This window comes from Procambarus clarkii, chromosome 88 (assembly GCF_040958095.1).
Source record: "Procambarus clarkii isolate CNS0578487 chromosome 88, FALCON_Pclarkii_2.0, whole genome shotgun sequence".
In the NCBI taxonomy this organism is placed as follows: domain Eukaryota; kingdom Metazoa; phylum Arthropoda; class Malacostraca; order Decapoda; family Cambaridae; genus Procambarus; species Procambarus clarkii.
This window is the reverse complement of record NC_091237.1, coordinates 10,851,781-10,864,722: the sequence shown is the minus strand read 5'-3', so window position 1 is coordinate 10,864,722 and position 12,942 is coordinate 10,851,781. Positions and strand designations below refer to the sequence as shown.

Genomic DNA, 12,942 nt, shown 5'->3' with positions numbered 1-12,942 from the left:
TTTATTTGTCGTGTTTTGTTTAGTTGTTTCACTTCACTTGTCCCCGGCCAAGTTCTTGTGTTTGTTCCCACTGACCAACGGCTCCCACAGTGTTACCAACGTCCGCTCTCTCCGGGGCCGAGCAAGCTAACGAAGCCAACCAACAGTGTTGTCAACGACCGGGTGAAGTTATACAGTGTGTGTATATACATCATACATCACGTGACCTCTTCTCCCCCTTCCCCTATCCCTATACTACCCCCCCCCCCACCCACCCCCCTATTGTATTGGTGTAGTGCTACCGCGGACTCACGGACGCTCTTGAACCGGTTTTGTCTTGCTGACGACCCAACCTGTTTGCTGGTAAGTTGTGTGTGTGTGTGTGTGTGTGTGTGTGTGTGTGTGTGTGTGTGTGTGTGTGTGTGTGTGTGTGTGTGTGTGTGTGTGTGTGTGTGTGTGTGTGTGAAAAGGTTAATACCTTTTCGTTGTAACTGACTGTTGATGGATGGCGGGGGGGGGGGGGTAGGAGAAGATATATAGACAGCCAGGAGCACTATGCAACTGGCGCACCTGGTACCTTATCCACTCGACCAACCATGACCGTACAAAAGATATTGGTAACCGAGGCTATTTCCCCACCGTCCCGACGGCACTTGGTGGTAAGCTTGGGTATAGTTATTTCATCAAATCACCTCACTTTGTGGGGCCACGGGAGCAACACAAATGCAAACAAGCTTGAATGGTCCCCAAGCATATATGCAACTGGTTAAGGTACCAGGTACGCTAGTTGCATAGTGCTCCTGGCTGTCTGGGTTCGAATCCCTCTTGGGTGTGGAGTGTTCAGTTGTATGTTGGCTTGTGGATGTCTTCTACGAAGACATCCTTCACATACCTTCCTGGCTGGTGTAACACCACTACTCATCTCACTTGTATAGCATACCTTAACCTGCTGGTATAACCCAACCAACACTGTTGGTATAACCCAACCAACACTGTTGGTATAACCCAACCAACACTGTTGGTATAACCCAACCAACACTGCTGGTATAACCCAACCAACACTGTTGGTATAACCCAACCAACACTGCTGGTATAACCAAACACTGCTGGTGTAGCCTCACCATCACCACTGGTATAACCAACACCACTGGTATAACCAACACCACTGGTATAGCCTCACTAACACCACTGATATAAGTCAACTAACACCGCTCGTATAACCAAAATAGCACTGCTACGTTGGCCCACCCAGCACTGTTGGTGGAAGCCATCATTAAGTGAAGATGCTGCTCATATTCACTGCCACACAGGACAGTGAGGATACGGCTCATATTCACTGCCACACAGGACAGTGAGGATGCTGCTCATATTCACTGCCACACAGGACAGTGAGGATGCTGCTCATATTCACTGCCACACAGGACAGTGAGGATGCTGCTCATATTCACTGCCACACAGGACAGTGAGGATGCTGCTCATATTCACTGCCACACAGGACAGTGAGGATGCTGCTCATATTCACTGCCACACAGGACAGATGATCAGCTTAATACAAGAATATAAGTTACAGATTCTAGTAAATATATTTCAACTAAGAGCTTGAGAATAATAAACTAGGCGGCCTGAGAATGATGGCACTGCTAATGCGGTTGACAAAAGTTTGCACCGCAACGTTCACTGCTACACTGAACCGGAGGCGAGTCATTAAAGCTCGAGCCTCTCCGCGTGGGCCGGACGACTCAAACAGAAAACGGAACAGAACGTCACTTTTGTGAGTCGATTTCATTTCAAATTACGTCCAAATTTGGCCATAGCGCCGCCCATACGAGCCAAAAGTGACGTTATTTTTAAGAGGACGGGTTGCTCGTCGAGATGGATCATCTCAAAGCTCTCCAAATGTACTCACTAGAAAGGAGACGAGAGAGATGCCAAATAATATACATGTGGAAAATACTGGAGGGACAGGTCCCAAATCTACACAGTAAAATAACAACGTACTGGAGTGAACGATATGGAAGAAAATGTAGAATAGAACCAGTGAAGAGCAGAGGTGCCATAGGCACAATCAGAGAACACTGTATGAACATCAGAGGTCCGCGGTTGTTCAACATCCTCCCAGTGAGTATAAGAAATATTGCCGGAACAACCGTGGACATCTTCAATAGAAAACAAGATTGTTTTCTTCAATGAGTGCTGGACCAACCGGGCTGTGATGGGTATGTGAGCCTGCGGGCAGCTCCAAGCAACAGCCTGGTGGAGCAAACTCTCACAAGTCAAGCCTGGCCTCGGGCTTGGGGAGTAGAAGAACTCCCAGAACCCCATCAACCAGGTATTAAAGATTCAATTGAAAATAGTAAAAAGGTCAAGCAAATTTAGATCAGATTGTTAGGATGTCTTCCAGTAGCTTAGATTCACAGAAATAGTTCTGTAGCTGCCTGCACACTAGGCCGGACGGTCTGACAGTTTAAACAGTTTAGTAATATAGTGTTGAGGGAAAAGTTTTACGTGTTCGTCTGAGAGTTTAAAGGCTGAATATAGCAGTAGTGGCTCAGTTTTAGTAACTCATTCCGTGCTTCTGTTGTCTCCCAACGTCAAGAGACTGTCGTACTAAAGTGCCCTTATCCTAACCTACCAGATGACCCAAAACAGAAAACGGGACAGTATGTCACTTTTACGAGCCGCTTCCATTTTCTAGTACGACAATTGTGGGGCTTAGGTAGAGTATACGTTAAAATGCGAGGCTCTAATAGGCGGGCGGGTTGAGTAACTTGCCAAATGTTACTGAAGTGAAGTTAAGTGTAAGTCAGGTAACGACCTCGTCACATTGTCTGGTTCTGTTACTGGTCGTAACACACTCATGCCTTCTATTATAAAAGATAGCGTCGATATCGCCCCTCCTCTCACTAGCAACACTGTTGATATCCTCACAGCTGCTCACAACTCTGACTTATTCACTTAACATTTTCACCACACAAAATTTTGAGAGTTGTATTCTGCTTAAAATTCCTTTAATTGCCAATATTTAACATTTATCTGGCTCTTATTACCTAATAACAAAATAAAGTGTGTTATTATGCAAATATATAAATACACTAACGGGGGTACTCGGCGGTGCCCGGGTCGCCTCTCTGTGTCTCTTGGGTGTTGGTATTTTTATCTCTGTCTCCCTGTCCCTTTGTCTCTGTCTATATAGATAATAAATCATTTAAGAATGTGGCAGCTGAGTGTGAGTGTTGAGGTGGAGGTGCTCAACACTCACTGGAGGTGCTCAACACTCACTGGAGGTGCTCAACACTCACTGGAGGTGCTCAACACTGTCACTGGAGGTGCTCAACACTCACTGGAGGTGCTCAACACTCACTGGAGGTGCTCAACACTCACTGGAGGTGCTCAACACTCACTGGAGGTGCTCAACACTGTCACTGGAGGTGCTCAACACTCACTGGAGGTGCTCAACACTGTCACTGGAGGTGCTCAACACTCACTAGAGGTGCTCAACACTCACTGGAGGTGCTCAACACTGTCACTGGAGGTGCTCAACACTGTCACTGGAGGTGCTCAACACTCACTGGAGGTGCTCAACACTCACTGGAGGTGCTCAACACTCACTGGAGGTACTCAACACTCACTGGAGGTGCTCAACACTGTCACTGGAGGTGCTCAACACTGTCACTGGAGGTGCTCAACACTCACTGGAGGTGCTCAACACTGTCACTGGAGGTGCTCAACACTCACTGGAGGTGCTCAACATTCACTGGAGGTGCTCAACACTCACTGGAGGTGCTCAACACTGTCTCTGGAGGTGCTCAACACTCACTGGAGGTGCTCAACACTGTCACTGGAGGTGCTCAACACTCACTGGAGGTGTTCAACACTCACTGGAGGTGCTCAACACTCACTGGAGGTGCTCAACACTCACTGGAGGTGCTCAACACTGTCACTGGAGGTGCTCAACACTCACTGGAGGTGCTCAACACTCTCACTGGAGGTGCTCAACACTCACTGGAGGTGCTCAACACTCACCGGAGGTGCTCAACACTCACTGGAGGTACTCAACACTCACTGGAGGTACTCAACACTCTCACTGGAGGTGCTCAACACTCACTGGAGGTGCTCAACACTCTCACTGGAGGTGCTCAACACTCTCACTGGAGGTGCTCAACACTCACTGGAGGTGCTCAACACTCACTGGAGGTGCTCAACACTCACTGGAGGTGCTCAACACTCACTGGAGGTGCTCAACACTCACTGGAGGTGCTCAACACTCACTGGAGGTGCTCAACACTCACTGGAGGTGCTCAACACTCACTGGAGGTGCTCAACACTCTCACTGGAGGTGCTCAACACTCACTAAAGGTGCTCAACACTCACTGGAGGTGCTGAACACTCTCACTGGAGGTGCTCAACACTCACTGGAGGTGCTCAACACTTACTGGAGGTGCTCAACACTCTCACTGGAGGTGCTCATCACTCACTGGAGGTGCTCAACACTCTCACTGGAGGTGCTCAACACTCACTGGAGGTGCTCAACACTCACTGGAGGTGCTCAACACTCACTGGAGGTGCTCAACACTTTCACTGGAGGTGCTCAACACTCACTGGAGGTGCTCAACACTCTCACTGGAGGTGCTCAACACTCACTGGAGGTGCTCAACACTCACTGGAGGTGCTCAACACTCTCACTGGAGGTGCTCAACACTCACTGGAGGTGCTCAACACTCACTGGAGGTGCTCAACACTCACTGGAGGTGCTCAACACTCACTGGAGATGCTCAACACTCACTGGAGGTGCTCAACACTCTCTGGAGGTGCTCAACACTCACTGGAGGTGCTCAACACTCTCACTGGAGGTGCTCAACACTCTCACTGGAGGTGTTCAACACTCTCTGGAGGTGCTCAACACTCACTGGAGGTGCTCAACACTCACTGGAGGTGCTCAACACTCTCTGGAGGTGCTCAACACTCACTGGAGGTGCTCAACACTCACTGGAGGTGCTCAACACTCACTGGAGGTGCTCAACACTCACTGGAGGTGATCAACACTCACTGGAGGTGATCAACACTCACTGGAGGTGCTCAACACTCACTGGAGGTGCTCAACACTCACTGGAGGTGCTCAACACTCACTGGAGGTGCTCAACACTCACTGGAGGTGCTCAACACTCACTGGAGGTGCTCAACACTCACTGGAGGTGCTCAACACTCACTGGAGGTGATCAACACTCACTGGAGGTGCTCAACACTCACTGGAGGTGCTCAACACTCACTGGAGGTGCTCAACACTCACTGGAGGTGCTCAACACTCACTGGAGGTGCTCAACACTCACTGGAGGTGCTCAACACTCACTGGAGGTGCTCAACACTCACTGGAGGTGCTCAACACTCACTGGAGGTGATCAACACTCACTGGAGGTGATCAACACTCACTGGAGGTGCTCAACACTCACTGGAGGTGCTCAACACTCACTGGAGGTGCTCAACACTCACTGGAGGTGCTCAACACTCACTGGAGGTGCTCAACACTCTCTCACCGGCAGCATGAACATCACTCCCTTGTGTCAGGCTTGAGTGAACTGCTCAACCACTTGAGCAGTTCACAACCCCTCACCATGTTCAGGACGGGTAAGAGAGCACCTGCTCTCTCTCCGTCTCATTCTGTCTATTTGTCTGTCAGCTTGACTCTCTGTCTATTTGTCTGTCAACTTGACTCTCTGTCTGCGTCTGTCAACTTGACTCTGTCTGCGTCTGTCAACTTGACTCTCTGTCTGTGTCTGTCAACTTGACTCTCTGTCTGTGTCTGTCAACTTGACTCTCTGTCTGTGTCTGTCAACTTGACTCTCTGTCTGTGTCTGTATATATCTCTCTATTGTCTCTGTCTATTGTTATGTTTCTTTGTCTACACTTCTGTCTATGTTTCTGTTCGTGTCTCTATCCCTGTCAATACTCAGGGAGTATTGACTATGAAAGGCTATGGCATGCTGTCATAGCCTTTCCTTCTTTGTCTCTCTGTTACTCTGGGATGGAGAGAGAGGATTGAGCTCGGTGGTGCTGTATCCGTGCAGTCAAGGAGGGGGGGGGGGGTACTCTTCCTGTGTTGCCAGGGGGGTGGGGGGGGTAGCGTTGTGTTGCTGATGACATCATCAACTCATATATGTGCCTCTTGCGGCCAAATTTTGACAGGTAGAATTATTTTGACAATTTTAAGGACATATGTGCATAATGTTTTACTATGTGGTAAAAATAATTTTTATTTAATTATTGTTTCAGAATGTGTTTTAAGGTCCAGCTGGTCCCACTGTCACCAGGAGGTTCACTGGAGTCCCTCTGCATCATGTCATAGATGTGGTACTCGTTTCATTGGTGTCAACCCTGACCCAGCCATGTTCGGCACATACCTAAAAGTATTTACTATAAAAAATTGGGTGAGGCTAGCCATAAGCGTATGTCTTCCAACGTCGAGCAGACAGACAGAAAGAGACATTCTGATTTATAGATATAGGTGGGTTTAAACAGAAAGCTTATCTTGAGATGATTTCGGGGCTTTTTAGTGTCCCCGCGGCCCCGTCCTCGACCAGACCTCCACCCCCAGGAAGCAGCCCGTGACAGCTGACTAACACCCAGGTACCTATTTTACTGCTAGGTAACAGGGGCATAGGGTGACAGAAACTCTGCCCATTGTTTCTCGCCGGCGCCTGGGATCGAACCCAGGACCACAGGATTACAAGTCCAGCGTGCTGTCCGCTCGGCCGACCGGCTCCCGACAGGGTTCAAGACAGTCCTTGGCCACACACGACACACAATGATCTTCCACTCAGACTTAACTTGTACTAATTCTCCAATTTACTGTTAATAACCAGAACTTAATCCAAGTTAAGACACCTTCAATACCATGGGATTCTGACTTTTGAATGAGTCTCTCATGAGGCACTATAAAAGGCTTTGCTGACGTCAGGATATCGAGTGACACAAGCCTTTCTGCTATCATCTGCCTGAAATATACTGTAATAGAATGAAAGCAAATTTGATAAACACGAGCTGTCCCTAGTAAAACCATGTTATGAATCCTGTATTAATCTATATTTTTGGAGAAGTGAATAATAGCTTTTGCCATTATCGACTCAATCAATTTTTATACAATAGATGTTAAGCAAATTAAACAATTGTTTCACGCAAGTGATTCATCTCTCTTTTACAAAATCGACACAAAATTTGCAACCTTCCACGAATTCCGGAACTCTTTACGACTCTAGTGATTGAATAAATATACCAGACAAGGGCTCGCTAAGCTCCTCTTTACATTCGTTAAGCACCCCGGCAAACACTTGATCTGGCCCTGAGGCTTGTTTGGTCCTGAGTGTGGCTGTGGGGTTACTGCCTCCTTCACATCCACACCTCAACTTGTTCTCTTCCACACCTGCATAAATTTGATCACTTACAGGCTTAATGTGAAAATGTGAAGTTCTTCTCAAATATATATATCTCAGCTACCACCACTGGTATATCTCAGCTACCACCACTGGTATACCGCAGCTACCACCACTGGTATACCGCAGCTACCACCACTGGTATACCGCAGCTACCACCACTGGTATATCTCAGCTACCACCACTGGTATACCTCAGCTACCACCACTGGTATATCTCAGCTACTACCACTGGTATACCTCAGCTACCACCACTGGTATACCGCAGCTACTACCACTGGTATACCTCAGCTACCACCACTGGTATACCGCAGCTACCACCACTGGTATACCACAGCTACCATCACTGGTATACCTCAGCTACCACCACTGGTATACCACAGTTACCACCACTGGTATACCACAGCTACCACCACTGGTATACCACAGCTACCACCACTGGTATACCTCAGCTACCACCACTGGTATACCGCAGCTACCACCACTGGTATACCTCAGCTACCACCACTGGTATACCACAGGTACCGCCATTGGTATACGTCAGCTACCACCACTGGTATATCTCAGCTACCACCACTGGTATACCGCAGCTACCACCACTGGTATACCACAGCTACCACCACTGGTATACCACAGCTACCATCACTGGTATACCTCAGCTACCACCACTGGTATACCACAGTTACCACCACTGCTATACCACAGCTACCACCACTGGTATACCTCAGCTACCACCACTGGTATACCGCAGCTACCACCACTGGTATACCTCAGCTACCACCACTGGTATACCACAGCTACCACCACTGCTATACCGCAGCTACCACCACTGGTATACCTCAGCTACCACCACTGGTATACCTCAGCTACCACCACTGGTATACCGCAGCTACCACCACTGGTATACCTCAGCTACCACCACTGGTATACCTCAGCTACCACCACTGGTATACCTCAGCTACCACCACTGGTATACCTCAGCTACCACCACTGGTATAACTCAGCTACCACCACTGGTATACCACAGGTACCACCACTGGTATACCGCAGCTACCACCACTGGTATACCTCAGCTACCACCACTGGTATAACTCAGCTACCACCACTGGTATACCACAGCTACCACCACTGGTATACCGCAGCTACCACCACTGGTATACCTCAGCTACCACCACTGGTATACCTCAGCTACCACCACTGGTATAACTCAGCTACCACCACTGGTATACCACAGGTACCGCCATTGGTATACGTCAGCTACCACCTCTGGTATACTTCAGCTACCACCACTGGTATACCGCAGCTACCACCACTGGTATACCTCAGCTACCACCACTGGTATACCTCAGCTACCACCACTGGTATACCTCAGCTACCACCACTGGTATACCGCAGCTACCACCACTGGTATACCTCAGCTACCACCACTGGTATACCTCAGCTACCACCACTGGTATACCTCAGCTACCACCACTGGTATACCTCAGCTACCACCACTGGTATACCGCAGCTACCACCACTGGTATACCACAGCTACCACCACTGGTATACCACAGCTACCATCACTGGTATACCACAGCTACCACCACTGGTATACCTCAGCTACCACCGCTGGTATACCTCACCTACCACCACTGGTATACCTCAGCTACCACCACTGGTATACCTCACCTACCACCACTGGTATACCGCAGCTACCACCACTGGTATACCTCAGCTACCACCACTGGTATACCACAGCTACCACCACTGCTATACCGCAGCTACCACCACTGGTATACCTCAGCTACCACCACTGGTATACCACAGGTACCGCCATTGGTATACGTCAGCTACCACCTCTGGTATACTTCAGCTACCACCACTGGTATACCGCAGCTACCACCACTGGTATACCTCAGCTACCACCACTGGTATACCTCAGCTACCACCACTGGTATACCGCAGCTACCACCACTGGTATACCTCAGCTACCACCACTGGTATACCTCAGCTACCACCACTGGTATACCTCAGCTACCACCACTGGTATACCTCAGCTACCACCACTGGTATACCGCAGCTACCACCACTGGTATACCACAGCTACCACCACTGGTATACCACAGCTACCATCACTGGTATACCACAGCTACCACCACTGGTATACCTCAGCTACCACCACTGGTATACCTCACCTACCACCACTGGTATTCCTCAGCTACCACCACTGGTATACCTCACCTACCACCACTGGTATACCTCAGCTACCACCACTGGTATACCTCAGCTACCACCACTGGTATACCTCAGCTACCACCACTGGTATACCTCAGCTACCACCACTGGTATACCTCACCTACCACCACTGGTATACCTCAGCTACCACCACTGGTATACCTCACCTACCACCACTGGTATACCGCAGCTACCACTACCTGTGTACATCATTTATCACCACTGTTATAATTCATTATTTAATAATTCAATTTATCGGGGGACAGGCAGCCAGTGCATATACACATGTTAGGCTTATATCGAGGTCCCCCCCCCCCAGGTCATACTACTGCCCCTACGATGAAGCATAACAGCAAGTTAAATCCTTGGTACCTATTTACTGCTAGGTGAACAGGTGCATTAGGTGATGGGACACGGGCTCAACCATTTCTGCCCCCCCCGGGGATTTGAACTCTGAGTTCGAGTTTGTGTCGAGAACGAATCCGACTGTACTACTGAGACCCCTAAAGCCTTATTCCTTAGTTATACCCACTGATATACCACTAATGGTATATTATACCAATGCTACCTCAGCTTCCACTAGTAGTGGAAGCTACCTCAATGCTAATATGCTACCCCAGCTTCCACTAGTAGTATACCACCTCCACTGTACCAGTGGAGGTGGTATACCAGTGGAGGTATACCTGTGGTATACTAATCACCACTGGTATATAGATCAGCCACCACTGTGGATATTTTCCACTGTTATATTCAAACATTCAAATTAGCGATCAATGATGGCGGCCAAGGTGAGTGTTCTCCCGCTGTCAGGCGGTGTGCTAAGTGTCATATTGACCACTGCACGATAATGGCCGTTATCTTTCCTTAATTATCGCCCCGTAAATGTGCCTAATTGATTCACTCACACTCTCAGTACCTGGAGAATAATGTTGTACTTGAACATATATGTGTTCTATGTTAATAAAACAACACATTAGTTCACATTCTGAACCATAACGAAAAATCACAGAGAAATCCTAGGCTACAATATTGTTCTTCATACAGTTGATTAGAAATGCTGTCAATACGAGCTGATTGTCAGTATTGTTATTAATTACCAATTTAAAAGTTCTACAAATGTAACCTAATTGTTAATATACTAGACTTATAAGAGCCGTATAAAGAGGGAATTAATTAGTTACTAAATATTGGGAAGAGGAACCCGCGGGCGGCGTGTGGCGGGCTGCCCCAGGTCTGGGCGGGACTCGCCCGCCGGGGCTCCTGCAGGGCACACGTCGCGCTCCTCGCTCCGGCCCCTAGCAACGCTTACCTAATTATCTCGGTATAATTTCGGACATTAGTCTCGTTTATTAAGTGCCAAAGAAGAAGAATATATCAGTGTCCGGCGGTATTAAGTGCCAAAGGAGAGGGAATATGCAGGGAAAGACAGCGTCGGCCGCGCCCACTGGAGGGCGGGAAAGTCTCCATAAGAGGTCACAAGCCACCCGCTACAACTCAGATAAGGTTGATATTGTTCAAGCTTTATATATATATATAGTTCTGTTACTAGAGTTATTAGTATCTAAATATTTTAATATAAAACACTTTCCCATTACGAAGTGAAGCAATATCATGCCTCCAATCCAGTTCTTCAACATTGCAACACTAGGGCAGTGTTGCTACTGAGGCTACACTGAAATGTTGTTTTAGTTGGTGATGATTTTGTGAAGTCTGCAATATGATGAAATGCTGATGAATTAGCTGTCACGATAGATTGGTTTTTTGCATGACAAAGTTGAGTCGTTTGGTTACGTCATTGACTGAAAGCGTCAATAGCCTAACTTTAGACTTTTTAACTCTAGGAGCCTAGTTTCCATAGTTACTACTAGTATACCACTGTTGGTATACTAGTAGTGATTGTGTTTACCACTGTTGGTATACTAGTAGTGATTGTGTTTACCACTGTTGGTATACTAGTAGTGATTGTGTTTACCACTGTTGGTATACTAGTTTACCACTGTTGGTATACTAGTAGTGATTGTGTTTACCACTGTTGGTATACTAGTAGTGATTGTGTTTACCACTGTTGGTATACTAGTAGTGATTGTGTTTACCACTGTTGGTATACTAGTAGTGATTGTGTTTACCACTGTTGGTATACTAGTAGTGATTGTGTTTACCACTGTACTATTATACCTCCACTAGAACTCCTGTTATACAACTGTTACATCTTACCTTCCACCGCTCATATATATTAGTATACCATGACTCATAACGCCACATCTCAGCTACCACCTCGAGTATACCTCTAGTATACCACCGTAGGTATACACCCATGGTATAGCTTTCCCAGCCTCGGGAAGCGAAGTCTATTCCTCGACTCGGTAATTTGATCTTAAGTTTCAGCTTCCTGATTTGACTTTTAACTCAAGGAATTTCTAATTACAGGAGAAGGGAGAACGCCACAATCCGTAAATAAATTAAAATAAACAAAATGTAACCAATCGATCATAACTAACTCAAACTATATTGTTTATTTCCTATTAATTAATATAAACAATATATTTCAAAGTGTATTACGAAGATATTAAAAATATTTTTTCCTACTATAGACTAGGGATGCACATTTTATTGTCTTTACATAGGTGGGTTATTTCTTAACATGAAGCTATATAGTCGTAACGGATAAGTGCTTTTAATTACCTTATCTTATGGCTCTGACTCCTGTTAGCAGGCTGAGTAGACCTTTCTCCTCCCAAAACTTACGATAAGTCTTGTAATAACTAAAATGCTACCCAGGGCGGGCAGCAATCGTAATAACTTACGATAAGCCTTACTCGGTAGTTCCTCTGTAATACGACCCGCCAATCGGTGATCAACCAGGTACCCAATTACTGCTGGGTGAACAGAAGCGTATAGTTAAGGACTGGCGCCTGGTCAATCCTCTCCGACCAGGATACGAACCTAGGGCAAAACGTTGGCGCGTGTACTGTGATTCCTAGTTTTTATGAACTCGACTCGAATGCACTCGGACATGGGGTTGAATGAGTGCTAAAGACTCTCTATGCTTTTGTGGTGTGGTGGTACAGCACTCGACTTTGCATCACGCGGGCAGAGGTTCTAATCCCAGAGAGGGTGTTTGGAATTTTCAAGTATATATAAATATTTTCTAATGGAATTATAACACCTTCCGTTATAGTATATATGATTTTGTTTAATGAAAGTGAAACAAACGCCATGGAGAGGGGGAGGGACCTGCTGCATGGGTGACAGCTTCTCCATATCAACCTACCCTGGCTTTGCGCTCTGGAGAGGCCGCTCAGACCGACAACCAGAGCACAACT

The 12,942-nt window shown here is 47.2% G+C and overlaps 1 long non-coding RNA gene across 1 annotated transcript in view; it reads left to right on the top strand.

The window, feature by feature from the left end:
• LOC123745893 (uncharacterized) overlaps positions 1 to 12,942 on the top strand; it is a 501,838-nt gene that overhangs the window by 6,910 nt on the left and 481,986 nt on the right. The window contains exon 2 of the long non-coding RNA XR_006771430.2: positions 91 to 342. This is a non-coding gene — a long non-coding RNA (uncharacterized lncRNA). The remainder of the gene's footprint in view (positions 1 to 90; positions 343 to 12,942) is intronic.